The sequence below is a fragment of the Anguilla anguilla genome, chromosome 6 (genome assembly GCF_013347855.1).
Source record: "Anguilla anguilla isolate fAngAng1 chromosome 6, fAngAng1.pri, whole genome shotgun sequence".
Taxonomy (NCBI): domain Eukaryota; kingdom Metazoa; phylum Chordata; class Actinopteri; order Anguilliformes; family Anguillidae; genus Anguilla; species Anguilla anguilla.
The window spans coordinates 29,267,785-29,280,601 of NC_049206.1; positions in this window are offsets into that span (position 1 = coordinate 29,267,785).

A 12,817-nucleotide genomic window follows, 5' to 3' on the forward strand; every position below is an offset into this window, starting at 1 on the left:
ACAGAACGGCCACAAATGTCTGGAACTAGCCGGTCATTTTGGAGCAAAAAGTTTGAATGTAGTGCAAAAACTGTAGGACTGGTAAGAGCTAGAAAAATTGGGTGGAAAGTGCAGATAATAAGAAATATGAAAGATATCAGAAGCAAGCCCACTAATAACAATCTTGTGTCCTGATGGAACGATTTGCAGTCCAGCTGGAAACACACTAACTAACCAGAGCACTACACGGCAAGCAGAGGGCAAAACGAGAGTCGAGGTCGAGAACAAGCAAATGGTAAAACACAAAATCCAAAGAGAGTAAGTGAGAATCGATTTGAATACAAGACCGAATGGTTTTGTAGAAGGGCTAAGGCAAGAATCAGAGTCGAAGGGAGCAAGTCAGTGGTCATACACAAGATCTAAGCAACAAAACCAGAAGGGCTAGTTGGGAATCGGAATCAAACAATAATAGGATCAAATACATGAAGTCAAAGTAAGCAATCACTATACAAAACACACCAAGCACAAGTTCGAAGAGCTAGTCTCCACTGGTGAGTGGCAAGTGGTGGCTTTTTCAAGCTGAGTAACTAGCCAATCAGTTGACAAATCGGAAAGATGAAACACACAGACAAATGTAAACACAAACTTACGATAATACATTATATAAAATGAATATACATTTCACATCATTCCTTTTCTTTATTGCTTGATAGGTTACAGTTCACCAAAAAATAAAAAAATAAAAATGTTTCTACCTACCTTTATTACTTAACTTTTAACCACCAAATTTTAACAACAATGGTTAGAATTTGGTGGATAAAATTGTATTTTAAATATTTCAGATTTTGATAAAACTTCATAGTTTAGTTTTTGTATGACCACAAATATAATGCATTCACAGAAACAGCATCAGTATTGTAACTAGATTACTAACTACCTGTACATGGACATTTTGAATGAACTAGCTATCCTGCAAGTTAATGAGCATTTTTACATGAACATGGATTTTCACGCACTGCAGTCTCTAGAGTTAACAGAGAATGGTGCAATAAACAAAAACATCCAGTGAGCAGCAGTTCTGTGGCCAAAAACAGTTGTTAGTGAGAGATGTCAAAGGAGACTGGACAGACTTGTTCAAGCAAACAGAACGGCCACAAATGTTCAAATAATGGCTGTTTACAGCAGTGGTGTGCAGAAGGGTATCTCTGAACGCACAATGCATTGAGCCTTGAAGCTGATGAGCTACAGGGACATGCTGAGTCCCATGCTGGGTTCCTCTCCTGTCAGCTAAGAACAGGAAGATGAGGCTGCAGTGGACAAGTGATCACAAAACTGGATGAAGATTGTAAAGATTTTGCATGGTCTGACAAATCTTAATTTCTGTTGTGGCATGCAGATGGTAGGGTCAGAATTTGACATAAACAGTATGAATCCATGGATCCATCCTGCCTTGTATCAAAGGTGCAGGCTGGTGGTGGTGGTGAATGTTTTTTTTGGCACACATTAGGCCCCTTAATACGAAAAGAGCATCATTTGAATGCCGCAGCATCCCTTTTTGTCCACGGTGTGCTCTTTTTCAATTTGAAACTTCCAGCAGGATAGTGCAACATGTCACAAAGCACACGTCATCTCAAGCTGGTTACACAAACATGACAATGACTTCAGTTTACTCCAATGGCCTGCAAAATCCACAGATCTCAATCCAATAGAGCACCTTTGGGATGAGGTGGAACGCAAGGTCCACAGCATGAATGTGTGTCTGAAAAATCTGCAGGAGCTGTGTCATGATATTGAGTCAGCGTGGACTAAAATCCCTAAGGAATTTTTCCAGCACCTTTTTGAATCCATGCTGTGAAGAATTAAAAGTGTTTTGGAGTCAGAAGGGGGTCGTACCCAGTACTATATCGGTGTACCTAATAAAGTGGCCGGTGAGTGTATGTTGATGAAGATTAAACCAACACATATTTACTTGAGTCAAAATTAAACTCAAGAGTCTTGTGCCTAGTGTTTTTCGGGAATTCATCATCTGTTATCATTTCTCATGAACTCAATTTTCATATGCAAAAAATTATGCAAACATAAAATATGGGAAATAACGATACAATGTGTGGATGGAGGGAAATTAATAATGCTTATTTAAACTCCCCTATAAAGTGTCATGACACTTTTTTGTTTTACATTTCTGAAACAATTCCTATCACTAAAAAGATCTAGCGGGAAGACAAAATTATTTCCTAATGCATTGCTTCTCTTGAAGTTTGGATGTGTTCTTCAGAAATTATGGAAATGATAAAAAATGCTAGACCTACCTTACAGTATACTGTATCAGAAGGCCAAAACATTGACATACTTTTAATAAAAGAAGTGATTTATTGTCACAATTGAAATAAGAAAATAATGCCAAATGCAGAGAGATTTTACATATAATGTAAGCACTTCTTATATAGATCCAAGACACAATAACCAGAACTGGCCCCTCTCTAGTTTTGAATTCATCTTGTTTGTTTGCTACTAAATGATGTATTTCCCCTGATTCAGGGGTCAGGGCCTTTTTGGAGTGACACTTCTGCAATATTTTATTTAGCCGTTGTGTGGTGCTGGGTTCCTCCGGGCAGTGGATGCCTCCAGGCAAGCTGTGGGCCCTCTCGAAAAGCAGAGGACCAGGGCGGAAACACCTCCAGTGCTTTGGAACTACCAAGCAACGGTCAGCTCACACAGCATATGCAGCTGTCCAGGGGCAGCACTCCACTTCCTTATACACAGGAAAACAGTCTTGAATCTGTCAGATTGTTTACATTCGCAAGACCTGGAAGTCCCAAGTTATTCATGTATTCATTCATTAGTATCACGGGATTCCTCCTGCGTCTTCTGCCCTATAGTTATTTTGTATGGTTTCTTTCTCAGCCTTTTCTCACTCATTTCACTGACCCAAGAACTTTAAATGTTATTAAGAAGTGAAAAAGCAGTTATATCAGTTTGTTTATGAAAGTGATGTTTGTGATGTGATTATCTTGAATGGAAGACTTTTTTACTGCAGTTGCTTGGTTCTCTCCCTTGCCTTAAACATTGGTGACGAGCAAAATTATCTGGGGAAGATTCTGTCTCTTAAAGGCACGTACATTCACATAACACTCCTTATAATGAACAATTCAATACAAACACACTGCATAAACAATTAACTGTTTTAAATGACTCACAAAAGGAAAGTATTACACAATACAAAATCCAAGAGTACGCTGAATATTTCTGTACTTAAATGCCCGTACCATCCAATGGGAAGTGCATATAACGTGGAAGTACATACAGGTTCACGTGTTTAATTCACATATATGTACATGGCAATTCCTGTGCAAGTTTAAACTAGTACTGTACATAGTTATATGGATCAAATTATTCAGACTGAAAAACAGAAAATCTGGAATTTCATGACTGCATATGATGGCAAATGTAGCACTCACATTAATTGTACCGAAAAGAATGTCATGGTGTTTTTGCTCTATTGTACACAACTCAATCTTATTTTTCTTGCACATCCTTCATTTTTGGTTGCTGTTTTCTTTTTTCTTTTTTTCCCTGCTGGTGTTTATGTGGAACCAATCTGTCATTGTCTTATCCTGCACTTTTGCTCACAGCTCTGGCCCCAGTGAGGTTTATGAGCAAAACCTTTAAGACCCCAATTTTTGTCTTTGCATGACACACATCCTGAGTGATTTTCTTTATTTTTTTGTCTTTTGAAAGACTGTGATTAACTTGGGAGCAGCTGCATCCTTTCTTGAGGACTGGACACGGTGACAGGGTGTGTGGTGTCAAGCTGCTAACAATGAAAACACTGCTCCCCTGTGTTGGAAGAGCGGCAGTTAGGCTTGGATCATGTCCAGCAAGGAAGGTCCAGTTCAAATGCTGAAAACTATTTCCATGTCAACGCCATGTCCTTTGGAAGCTGTAAAAAAAGGGTTGCTCACCCTGAGATATCACAACCACCCTCAAAATGACCGAATTTGAGCCATTGCGAAGAAGTGCAGAAAGAAATCTGTTGTGTTCCCAGAGAAGTGCAATTCTTTAGAAAATACTGCCGTTCACCTTAGTGTAATTTAATTATTTAACTCATATAAATAGTTGTGCGAAAATGTTTTTCAGTATAGTATGGTGACGTTTAGTGGGCTTTTTCTGGTTAAAAAGTAAAGGAATTTCTGTGTGTTCATTTTTTGAACTGATTTTATATTTTGTATTAAATACTGTGCTATTGGTCAGAATAACTGTTCAGTAATTTTTTATTGGATAACTTGTGTTACTACAGACTTGATGACGACATAATTAAATTTAAATATTGCACAAAAGACATTTCTCAGCGTGAATATGATTACTGTGATGCTAAGTTACTTCAATACTGTCCTGTTTCTCAATGTGTGTGATATTAAAAGAAGCATATCTGTCATATCAAGCAAATGTCAGCAAACCATTTCCTGTAATTTACTGCTTTCCTGTACCAGACACTCCTTGCTCAGCTGAAGAACATCTATGAATCAGAGGGCATAGTGCCTAACTCCATTTTCTTTAGCCTGAATTTGGAAGAAAGAGAATGGACATTAAGCGGGCCCAGAAGACTGCTTCTCATGTCTGCAGTTTTTCCTGGATTTGTTAAGTGCCAACATTTCCACCAATAATGGATCACTTTTTAGAGAATAACACTTGTTATAACATTTCTGGAAGAAGCTCTACTGGGGAAACTAAGCTCAAATTTATATGTGATATGTAATAAATGCACCCTTTATGGTTTTGGAAAAAAAATGGGGGGAATATGTGAATATCAGAGTTTGCGCTTATACCGTTTATCAAAAACTCATACCGTGCATTCTTACTTTCTGAGAGCTACTCGTCTGAATTAGCACAGCGTTCCTGAAACCCAGGAAAACTGGAGCTTTTAAGCCTGCTTCAACTATCCTTTTGTTGTCCTGCTCGTGTTTACACATGTTTACATCCGAAATCAACCAGGATTATGCTGCTGTGTAAACAGCCGCATTTGCTGAATCAGTGCGTACCAGACACTGCGTCTTTACCTGCGCTAAGGAGCACTGACATAAAAACCGCTCTCAATAACAACAACAAAATAAAAAATAGCAGGGAGACAATGCTGTCGCATACCTTGTGCTATCTCTATTACATTAAGTGGGGGAGCCTATTAAAATGTAATTAATGTACATGATGCTGGCCACTCTAACCAAGGCAGGGCTGTGACTGATTTATTAAATGGGTCATGGTGAAAACAAAGGCTAATCACTTTGGAGTGCGAGATGCACATCATCACAATGTGATCCAAATTAAAGTGCAGACAAAACACCTTTAGCGTTTTCCATCTGCTGAAGGGCATGCAAAATAACGCTGTCAAAGGTTAATATGCAATACTGCTGTATCATCCAGAACTTTATGTCTCTCTCAAATATGAAAAGGATCGTTTTTAACAAAGCATAACTCCATCTTGTTGGCTACATATGCAATGCATTTTCTACTAACTTCTTTGCTGCCACATCACTGTTGAGCATGGGTACCCACAGAGGTAAAAATCTGAACTGCAAAGGTGAAAAAAAGTTTTAACCTAAGGTGTGGTTGCATGTTTTTGGCTGGACCGCAACAGCGGGGCCAGCCATACAAACGCGACTGTCTGTGACTGAGTGACTGAGTGAGTGATGAAGTTAAAAGTAAAAGCTGGTCCTTGAAAACGGTATTGCTTGCCACAATCAAAATGTGACAAAAATAATAGTGACTAACATTAATTTTTATACAAGCTGATGAACAGATTTTCAGGGAAGACAGACCACACACGATTCCCCTTTTTTCCTCAGGCACACTGTCATACTGTATTGCTCCTCTTCCTTTTTCTAAAGACTTTGTACTGCTTTGCATCACAACTTTAAGCCAAAGGCACAGAGTTCTAAAAACCTTTTAAAGACATCCTTTCTTTCCCTGCTGAGAATTGAGTGCTTTTATAGTAAGAAAAACATAAATGCTGAAACGTGCACCTTATTTCTACACTGTTCTTTGTGAAAAACTACCTCTTCATCTGTTATCGGAAGGCTGGGATCTAAGCAGCAGTGTACCCTTACTAATGAATCATCAGATATGTCTTGTAGGCTCAGATGCTACCACCTATAATCTGTGGACAGTACATGTAATGTAGCTACAGATAGCATTTATTTTTGTACTAAATTTCTTGTACCAATTTTCTATTTCAGTTTCATTTGTAAGAATATAGATTCAGAAGAGACAGAGTTCAGTCATTGCATATAGTATGAGTGTGTAGCTGCAACACATGGCAGAAATATGTTTTGATACGATTGAGTGTGTGACACACGACAGTAAAAGGTTCTGATATGGTTGAGTGTGGCACACAACAGTAACAGGTTCTGATATGGTTGCGTGTGACAGATGACAGTAACAGGTTCTGATATGGTTGAGTATGACTCACCACAGAAACACGTTCAATATAGTAATATGTTGAATAGTCAAAGTCATAGTCACAGCACGGCTTGGCTCAAAGCTTCCCTTTTTTCGGTATGCTAATGTGTGTCAGTCTTTTACATAGCAGCATCACAAAGTGCATCAGCGCTCCAGTGAAGCTGGCTCCTCTCTGTTTCATTTGTAGTCTGGACGGATGCAGGGATGTGGACCGGGAGGGGAGGAGGGGTCTCGTAGGTGCCGGCCTGGGTCTGGCACTTGGTGGAGACAGTGAATGCCAGACCGTGTGGTGAAGGGTCAGCCAGAGGAGAGTGGCAAGGTGGGTGGATGGATGGATGTCCAAGGAGGGGCTGCCTGTTCATGTTAACCACTGTTGTCCACATGTGGTCCACATTCAGTCCATGTGCCGTCCACATATGGTCCACATTTACAGAAGCCATCTCTTTTTGAAGCACTGTCTATATTCTGATGAGACTTTATGGATGTCTACATTATACACCTCAATAAAAGCTGTGGAAGATTTTTTAATTTAATTAACATTTTTTTTGCAATTGTTGAATAATCAGGGATTGTGCTACTGTATTCTATGAATTCACTATGGTTTTAGATTGTATGTTATGATCATTTTATTCACCATTTGAGCTTTTATGCCCAGGTTCAGTGAAGACCATAATCCATCACAGGCATGTCAAATCTATGCAAACAAGATGAGTTTCATTACCCTCTCTATCAAGTTATTAAATGTAATTTAATCATACTATCACAAATCTTGCTTTTAGCATCACTGACTTCACGTTTGTCAAGAAAGCACAGATTATTCACGTAAAGTCAGGGTTTTCCCTAGGTTTTCAGAGGGCTTAGGCGCTCTGAACTATATTTTGGAACAGCGTTTTTTTTTTTTTTTTTTAATATATGAAAAAACGCTTTGACCAGCGGTTTTCATCAGAAAAAGACTTTACGTGTGTACACAGACTAACTTTGTTTAGCTACCAAGCCACGTTAGATACCAACATTAGTTCAATCGTTATGTAACGTCAACTAACTAGCATCGCTGGCTAACGTTGTCATAAAATTTTTCCCGTCTGTGAAAACTGGATTACTTGTTTACATTTTTTACAGATGTGGCTAATGGTTAAATCGTTTCCGTCGCAGCACTTTCGACACAAGAAAAATTGGAAGCGCTATCCTAAAATTTCTTCTTACCATGAAGAGTGCCTGACCCGCAACCGTAGTAATGTGTTAACACGGTGGCACAATTATATCAAGAAATACCATCGTTGGGAAAAAAACGCTGTATTCTGTAAGTGCATTTAACCTACCATGCATAAAAACAAAAACCCTCGTCAATCACCCACTTCTATTTATAATGCCATCATACCGCGGAGTGTTTAAAACCATAAAGACACCTCTCCGTTTTTTTGTCAGCGCATCACCGTTGTTTTTACATTCATTCTGATATGTCGCCTAAATGCCTTTTTACATTCATTCGACTTAAGGCGCCCCGCAAAATCACTTAGGCTCTGCGCCTATGCCTTTCTATGGTAGGGAAAACCCTGAAAGTTATTTAGCATGCCAAACCTTACACCGGATATTGTTCAGCATTCAGTGAGTTGTACTCAATTATTCATTTTAGTATTCAGAATTTAGGTATTTATTTTTGAAAGATTATTGTTGAAGCCATGGTAAAAAAAAATGTATTTCTGAATTTCAGTGAAATGGAAGATTTACTACAATTGTCCTACTCTTACTCGACACAATTTTTGTTTTGGCTCTGTACTCCAGTACATTTGCTCCAATTTAGGGAAGCAAAAGTGGGATTTAATCTGAAATAAAGTATTCATATTGCATATTTGGTTGCAAATTCTTTGAATTCAATGACTCATAGAAGCTGGGTATCTTGGTGATGCTCTGCCAGCCTATACTGGAGCCATCTTTAGTTCCTGTTTGTTTCTGGGGTGTTTTGCCTTGGTCTTCAGACTGGTCTTCAGCAAGTGAAAAAACATATTCAACTGGATTCAGGACGGATGACTGACTCGGCCATTCAAGAACATTCCACTTTTTGGCTTGAAAAACTCTTTGGTTTCTTTATCAGTGTGTTTGGTTTGTCAGGCTGCCATTTGTCCATTGTCCACTACGTTTTGTGGCATTTGGTGGAGAAGAGAAGATATATTTGTCACTTCAGAAATCATCGTTGTACTTGTACTTCATAGCACACTCTAACCTGGCCGCTCTGTTCTTGAGGCCTACCAGTGGTTTGAATCTTGCAATGAACCCTCTTAGGTTATGCCTGTGCGGTCTTCTCTTTGTGGTACACACAGCGTTGCATACATCAGGGAGAGTGTTCTTGATCTGTTCAGCAGTTGAAAAGGGGTCATCCACGACCATGGTCTACCAGGTCATTTGCTATTTCTGAGCTCACCAGTGCGTTCTTGCTTCCTAACTATTTATCAAACATATTTCGACAATGTTTTGACTATGTCTGATCCATTTATTTTGATTTTTTCAGCCTCATGTTGACCTTACTTACTGGCACTGACACTCCAAATGCAAATTCCACACCTAGAATCAACTGTAGACCTTTTGTTTCTCGTGCATGAACTAGTGATGCACAGACACACACCCTTGGCCAAGAAACATCTGAGCAGTCCATTGTCCAATTTCATTTTCTCCCCTAAAATGGAGTGACTATGAATAAAAAAGGCTATAATTCCTTCATGGATCATCAGACAACAAAAGAGTACATACTATAGAGCAAATGACTGATTGAATACACATTTAGATATGTGTACCACAGGGTGTCACAGTGTTTTCGCATTATTTTTCAATGTGATATCAATGTTTCATCTTAAACCATCATAAAGGTTTAAAGATATCTTAGACAGCTATACTGATAAAATGATAATTAAACATTTTTCCCACTTGAAAATGATGCAAAAGTGAGTTTCATGAGACAAAACAATTGATCTGTAGTGAAATATAAGATTATGTTATGATTTACAGCAATGTTCAGTTTAGACATTTTGGATATTTGGAGACACTGGGACGCCAGGGAATACTGCTTACTTTTTGCTTCATAGATCTTGAGTAGTTCCACATATTGCCCCCAGGCAAGCATCGATATGACTACTGTCCACAGAAGGCTTCATAAACAGTACTACAAAGGCTACACTGCAAGATGCCACAAAAAAGGACAGGTTACAGTTTGCTAAGAGCCTGCAGAGTTCTAGAAAAAGGTCTTGTGGACAGATGAGACCAAGATTTAATTGAATCAGTGTGATGATAAGTGCAAAGTGTGGAGATCAAAGGAACTGCCCAAGATACAAAGTCCCCCCCCCCCCCCGCCATCTATGAAACATAGTGGTGGGGGTGTTATGGTTTGGGCATGTATGACTGCCACTAGTACTGGATCCCTTGGCTTCATAGATGATGTAACTGCTGATAGCAGCAGCAGAATTAATTCTGAGATGTACAGAAACATCTGCTTAAGTTCAAGCACAAACCTCAGAACTTGGACAGCGCTTCATCCTACAGTAAAACAATGATTCCAAACATGTAGTTGAAGCAAAAAATGAGTTTTACTGAGCCAAAAATATGTGTAAAAAGTTAATTAATTTCTACATGGTGGAAAATGTTTCAAAATACCCTTAAATAAAAACTTAAAATCTTTAACCACATGTGAATTATTTGATTACAAATCTAAAACAGTGAAGTACAGAGCCAAATTATGAAAAAAATGTCTTTGTCCCAAATGTTATGGAGGGCACTACGTATATATATATATATATATATATATATATATATATATATATATATATATATACATACACAAACACTGCCGATGTTCAAGGCTTTATTAAAGAAAGACTAAATGAAAACCTGTACGTCCTATATCTTGTCAATGCTCAGACATAAACATGATGTATTGGCTATCTTGTGGATGTGCCCTTGTCAAGCATCGCATCTGAATATGTTGACGAATTGAAGGAGTGGTGGATAAGGTGAAGAATTCAGGTGATGGGAGCGTGACAGTGATGTAGCACACACTCGCACGGCAGTGCTTGCGAGACAGCTGTTTGCTGATTCCATGTAAGCATGTGATGCAAGGAGGCCAGTTTCCAGGGTGTCAAATAAGCAGGGGCTATAAAGACTCTGTAATATAATGGGGTCAGATTAAATGTACATTGTTCACAGTACTATTTACAGGTGGCTTCATATTACATTTCCTCAATAACTTGAAGTTTTTCCTCTTCTTGCAAGTTTAGGTCATGTGTGTTAAAAATATTTTTTTCACCCTGTCGGTGTTGCTGCTGACTGGAATTCAACACTCTGAGCTTCTTGAGTGGATATGTTACCTACTCCACAAACCCAATATTCCTTGATTGTATCTACAATTTAGTCTTCTAATTTTTGAATGACAGATGAACTATCCAGCCCTTTTTGGCATTACTGATTATCATGACCAATTATAGATTGTCTTGAAATGTTTTTTCATTTTCAGGCCCAGGAAATGCCTTAAAAAGATTCTTAGTTTTCTTCCTTGACCTTGGCCTTCCCTTTCTACTGCTGAAGCCCACAAGCCAAAGACCGGGCTCCAAAACTTTGTGCCATGTGGGCCACTGAAGCCAGACCATGTCAGGGTAACCTCTTGGCTGTGTGACATTTGCTTTTTAGAAGTGACACGTCCAAGGCCTTTTCAAATTAGCAACATGAAGCTTTGGTGCACCCACTTACAGCTGAGCAGAAGCCAAAGCAAGGACTCTAGGAATATCAGTCACATGGAACGGCGCTCTGGTGCGTGGCAGAAATAAATCACAGGGCTTGTATAAACTATCAGCGGGTCGGGAAGTTTATGAACTTTGAGTTACATTGAGCCATAAATCACTGCAATGGGCTTCAGCAGAGGGAAGAGGGGAGTCTTCTTGCTCTCGCCTCAATCCATTCAACGAGATACAACTGGTCTCCACAATGTTTTAAAAAAAATGATGTCAAGAGTTGATAATGCAGGGGGCTGACAGAACTACAGGAAAGAAGCAGCCGGGTTTCAGAAAGGGGGGCATGTTCACCAGCCCTCCTTGTAACAGAGAGGTAGGAGGTTGTGGGGGTCAGTTTCCACAAAGAATCAATTGGTTTTCTCTTGTCTGAGCAGTGGCCCCTGCATTCTCTCCCAGTGTGATTTAGTGCTCTCCCCCACAGCGAGTCTGACAACAGCCTTAATTAGGCCCACTGCCGGCTTTGCTCCTCAGCTCTCTGGAAGAATCCGCTGCTGAGGCTCTTCCAAGGAGGGGGCCAGCTGCCCAGAGGAGCCCAGTGGAGCACAGAGGACCACCTTCACCAAGTTGTCCTCACAGAAACAAAATCTTGAAATATTTTTTCTCCACTCACTCACCATTTCTCTTTTGAAGCTACAGAATTTCTGGAACTTTCCAAATGATCCTGCTGCAATTTAGCCTCCACAAAAAATAACACTGGTATAAAGTCAAGAAGACAATATCATCAGTGATCACATCAGTGAACATGAAGCTAGTCTCATAAGAAATATGTTGAATCCATGAAGCATTTCATCATTCCAGAAATGACCTGACTTCTGTCATTGTGAAACCATGCCTGTAAAAGGTAATTAGTAAAAAAAATAAAATAAAAAAATAAAAAAATACAGTGCCTTAACTTGATCTGTTACATTATTTGCATTGCTATAGCCAAAAGGAACCATTCTGAAAATCTAAATGATTGCAACAGTACTGTGCTGTGCATATTTACTAATGCAATGTGATGTGTCCTTAATTTTGAGTAAAGAATATGATGCATGTTTCAAGGAACAGTTTCATTTCTCACCCAGCATTACAAACTAATGAAATGAAATTGTGAAATTGTGGTGTGATAAAATGAAAGCATACAACTGGCTCAAACTTATAGCTGTATAAAACAGTTTAGCAATGAACTAACTTGCCAAACTGTATTTATGATAGAAGCTATAGTTTATGGCTATAGTGTATGGTAGAAGCTATAGTTCTACTTATAAATCAAAGGTAAGGACCAATATTGATTGAATTCAGGCCAATGTATGGTGCTTCCACTGAACCTGGGTTTACTATATAGAACGAATCCTTAGAAGGTTTTGGTGCAGTGAGGCCTAGTCAGCAATCCAACCAGTAGTCCTTGACTCTCCTGTATGCAGTGAGCACATATTTCACATAATGTATTTGAAATATGTATTCATACTGTATGTACACATTTCATATGTATTATGGATGGCTTATCTGTTTTTATATGGTTTATACTTCTGTGCCATTTACAAAGCAACCAATAAATCCATTACTTGTGTACTGTATATGAGGTGCCGTTCGTAAAAATATGTTAATTGGTGACGCCCCATATCTGTATGGAG